This window comes from Anneissia japonica, unplaced genomic scaffold, assembly GCF_011630105.1.
Source record: "Anneissia japonica isolate Jap-2015-1 unplaced genomic scaffold, ASM1163010v1 scaffold1464_len113789_cov110, whole genome shotgun sequence".
NCBI lineage: Eukaryota > Metazoa > Echinodermata > Crinoidea > Comatulida > Comatulidae > Anneissia > Anneissia japonica.
Window position 1 is genome coordinate 49,436 of NW_022723960.1, and position 5,199 is coordinate 54,634.

Consider the following 5,199-nt stretch of genomic DNA (forward strand, 5'->3'; position numbering starts at 1 on the left):
TCCTTACTCAACAGGTACCTATTTAGTAGGGTCTTTTTCACTTCCTTGTAATCCCTAGCACTATCACTAGGCATGCATGCGAACGCATCTAAAGCCCTACCGGTGAGTAACGCACTAAGAGAAGTGACCCAATCTTCCTCCCGCCATTTCATAGCTACTGCAAACCTTTCAAATCGTTTAAGATAAGCATCCAATTCGTCCCTACCACCATTAAAAGGAGGAAGTTTAGGTAACTTATGAGGAATATGCTGCGTTGCTACTAAGCCGCTCGCTTCAGCGCTTTCAAAACGCTGCTCTTGCTCTAACTCTTTTTGTTTTAACTCATATTCTTTCATTAATTTTTCATGCGCTCTACGATTATTACGCTTTTCATGTTCCTCAAAAAGCCGCTCACGCTCAGCATTCACTTTTTCACACTCGTTTATAAAATCTAAAAGTTTTTCCCCGTCAAGCCCCAATCCTCTACCGATTTCCATAATTATTTCCAACTCCATTTTTTCCAAATCCCCTCAATGAGCCTCGCTTGAACAAGTGTGGAGAATTCACCTTAACTGTCACGTTACCCTCACTACAACAATATTAAAATAAGACTTAATATAAATCAACAGATATAATTAGAATTGTTAACAAGTAATTAATGCTTACAATCAAGACGTGCACAGGCGAAGAATCCCCTACATGAGGTTCTTTCAACCTAAATATGTGTTTCCCGGACGAGCCCCCATTGTCACAAGCCAGGTTCCCCGTGTTATTCCCCCTTTAAACGGATCACGTCTAAATGAGCAAGTCACAAGGCAAACGTACGTATCAATGCAAAGAATTTATTATGAATCAGGACCAACCCCCCGAACAACATACATCAACCCGCACGGCGCAGTGCTTAACTAAAAACTCGACCCTAACTCAGCGAATCCTAGGTTAACCTCAAACGTCAAGTCTATCCCACATAAAACACATTAACTGAGATCAACCAACCCCCCTCAAACCACACATATAACAGCCCCTCTCCAAAATTACCTTATCTACCACTCAATGGGTGAGAGCGACACCCCCAACTGCAACCAACCCCTATTACCCAATGCCCCCAATGTTCATCACTTCTTCAAAAATAAATGTTTCAACGAAATATATATAAAGTACTTGCGGTTGACTCAACGTCTCAACTCGCGCTTATGCACCTCGTTTCCAGCTTTTGTGCCAGGTCCGTTGCTTGTATAAAGCCACCGAAGTACAGTGTCTCTTCTCCAATCAGACAGACGGTAATTTCAATTCAAATTAAAATTACCAGAGGAGCCCTGAAATACACATCAATCAGAGCATGACGTTTGCAGGTTATGCGTTAACAGTTATAATAACAGTAATAATAATAGTAACAGTAATAATAATAATAATAGTAATAATAATGATAATAATAATAATAGTAATAATGATGATAATAATGATAATAATAATAATAATAATAATAATAATAATAATAATAAGCACCTCGTTTCCAGCTTTTGTGCCAGGTCCGTTGCTTGTATAAAGCCACCGAAGTACAGTGTCTCTTCTCCAATCAGACATACAGTAATTTCAATTCAAATTAAAATTACCAGAGGAGCCCTGAAATACACATCAATCAGAGCATGACGTTTGCAGGTTATGCGTTAACAGTTATAATAACAGTAATAATAATAGTAACAGTAATAATAATAATAGTAATAATAATGATAATAATAATAATAGTAATAATAATGATAATAATAATAATAATAATAATAATAATAATAATAATAATAATAATAATAATAATAATAATAATACTGATCATAATTAGTTAAGTATCAGCTAACACTAAAAACTAATATCTGAGCGAACAATACAACGTTTTATCAAAGATTACCTAGGGCCTATCAATTACAACATTCCAATACAGTTTATCATATGATAATCAATAAAAGGATAAACGAAACTATAAATCGATATACTAAGCAGAATCTATAATGAAATGTAATTAGCACACGATAACTCACAGTCTGCACTGGCTCCTCAAAAATACATAAACTCGGTTTTCTTAGCCCACTACCGTATCCGTCTAATTTCCAGCTATCGCTGTTCATAGGGCTATCGCCAATTAAATATATCCACTGTTTCTAAAACCTGGAGCTAACGCTCAAATACTATATGGATTATATTTTTTCCTTGTGCTATCGCACTCAAGACCCACTCTCATTGAGACTCTTCCCGGATCTGCCCCTCCCTGAATTTCAGATTTCCCGGCAATCCGTATCATACGTTCATACGCAAATTAACAATTAATTGTCATACAAATTATCTACGTTACCCATCAAACCTAAACCCCCCTTACACAGAGATCAGGACACCCCTAAGGTTCACAATATCATTTCCTGTCAACACAGCGTCTGTGCTGTCATGATAACAGTATTATAATAGAGTAAAATTCCGCCCTCTTGTGACAGTAATGGTAGGATAACCCATAACTCGCAGCGTCATTGTGTTGAATTGCTTATGGGCGTGGTCCGTGCGGCCGTAAAGAGTAGCTACATGTTCACATCATTCAAAACGACATGGGATGAAATGAACCATAGCATCGGGTATTCCCCTACTCTTCCAAAAGATGCAATGGGTTCTTTAAAGTGCACAAGCCAGATGTGTACATTGGACTTCCATTTTAAGTCCTTATACGAGAAGACTTGGTTCTACCAACTGAACGATGGACAAGGAGCGATTGGAACCAGCGCCAATGCTGTAGTTGGCGGTACTCCTTCCTTACCTCTCGGCCACTCTCGAATCGCACAATAAATGAACTATGTCCCAAAGACATAAAAACATAGATATTCGATTTTTCGGTGCATCACATCAATAATGTAAACCTTAAGCAATTAAAACAGAGTTGGCTACTACATAATTGATGCTTTTTTCACATTTTAGAGAGGTTCTAATAAAAAGATTATGGCTGTAATCAAGAATACTGAGAATTGAATCGTTGCAATGCAGAGATGTTTTTCCTAACATAGGCCTGTTGAAATAAGCACACTGATGGTGTGAAAATGAAGTCTAAATTTAATATTGTCTCGACTAAAAGGTAGTCGAGGAAATAACTTTGTTATTCGGACCAAAGTCTGAAATATTGTGGTCAAAAACATTCTTTTGTTAAGTTTCAGCCGCTATATTGCTGAATATTCTTCGGCTGCAGTGGTAGGGGATACCCTGGGTTTTATTTTATTTCCCCCCCCCCCCCGAATACCCGAATATTACTTGTTTTTTTTTTGTGTGTACACTGGCTATATAGCACACGTGACTAATGACTCAAAATCTCTTCCAGAAAATGCTGTGTTATCGTTAACTGCATTTCAATCCTCCAGTGAAAACACAAATACCAATCACCAAATGAACGGATCTATGTGATGCAGCGCATGCCCAGTGGCACCAGTGTAGTCAAATGAGCTGAGCTGGTTAATAACCCCAGTATAAACATAATAATAATAATAATAATAATAATAATAATAATAATAATAATAATAATAATAATAATAATAATAATAATAATAATAATAATAATAATAATAATAATAATAATAATAATATTAATAATGCACTTTCTTTGTCAATAATATACATTTGAGGTCAGTTTTACGTTTCAACTTTTACAATCATTATCATCATCATCATCGCCATCATTATCATCATCATCACCACCACCACCACACTAGCATTATCATTATTGTTATTTAGCTAGTGAAATCTGATTTTTTTTTTAAAGCAGCAATAAACATTGATAAATTTCGGAAACTATTTGTTTTGGGGATTTTTTTGTCTAACCCGGCCTCATCTGTTAGTTATAATGTCATTATGAAATGAGTGTGTTGCATTATGTATAATGAATTTAAACGTGTATAAAGGAACAGCATGTTGAATGCGCATTACAGCATGTCATATTGTTACTTATTTTTATTTAATCCATATTTATTGAGGATTATACGTTCAGCTCACTAATAATGATCAACCAAAATACACATAACAGGACGTCAAATGCACATAACAGCATGTCGAATGCACTTTACAGAACATCGGAACATTGGTGGCACTATAGATTCAAAATATCACCTTCCAGATTTGGCAATAAACTCATGAATATTTATTAGTAGTTTCTTATTCTCGACAGAGCTGTTTTGATAGGTCCGGTTCGATGTCGAATTATGAAAATTGTAGGCTGTGGTACCGAGACCTATGACGATTAGTGCTCAAAAATGTTTACAAAAACGTAATGCAATAATTGTATATTATAAAGGTATTTTATACAAAAATAATTGTAATTGCAGTATTAAAGACTGAATTGTAACAATTTTACAGATTCTAAAAAAGAGACATTATAAAAGGCAAGAGAAAACTTTGAACAGACATTAAAACCATCAGGCATATTGACTACTATTGTATATTTTGGGAAAACATTTAAGCCGCTCCAAATCTCTTTCCTATTCTTCCTTCTTCCTTTATTCTTTCACAATTTGTGTCCATTCATACTTTTTATTCATATTTTTATACACTCACATAGTCACTAGTTTCTTACTATTGAAACTGCATTACGATTTTCGGAACTTTGTATACAACTTTACCATTATCCTAATTTCTAAGGCTATTGTATTTATCGCAGACAGCTTAGTATTCTTATTCTCTAAATCTATCTTATAGTAAGAGTCTTGTAAGTTGCTGAATTTTTAACACTGTTTAATATCACAACTGAATTTTGCGTGCTTATGCATCAGCAAATAAGTTAATAACATGATCAAAGTTAGCAATTTTGTCTGCTTCATCACGCTCAATACTAAGTAGTGCCAAAGCAGATAGTCTCGCTTGTCCCATCGTGGCTCTGAGCTATGGCAGGATGAGCTTTAGTCATATAGTCATTACAAAATCCAAAAAAAAAAACAAAAAAAAAAAACGGTCGAAATGGACTGAAAAGAAATCACAATCTATAAATTTGCTAATACAAACAACTACATTCAGATTTTTATATCAACTCGAAAATATTCGTGCCTGACAACATACATCAATTTCGTCGTAATTTTCTAAAAAGTGCTTATTTTTTTACTCTCATTCTCCCTTTTAAGCGCCCCCCAAACCCGGCGCCCGAGGCACGTGCCCTTGACCCCCTAACTACGCCTAACTCCGAGACAACTCCAAATTTTCAGGTCCCAA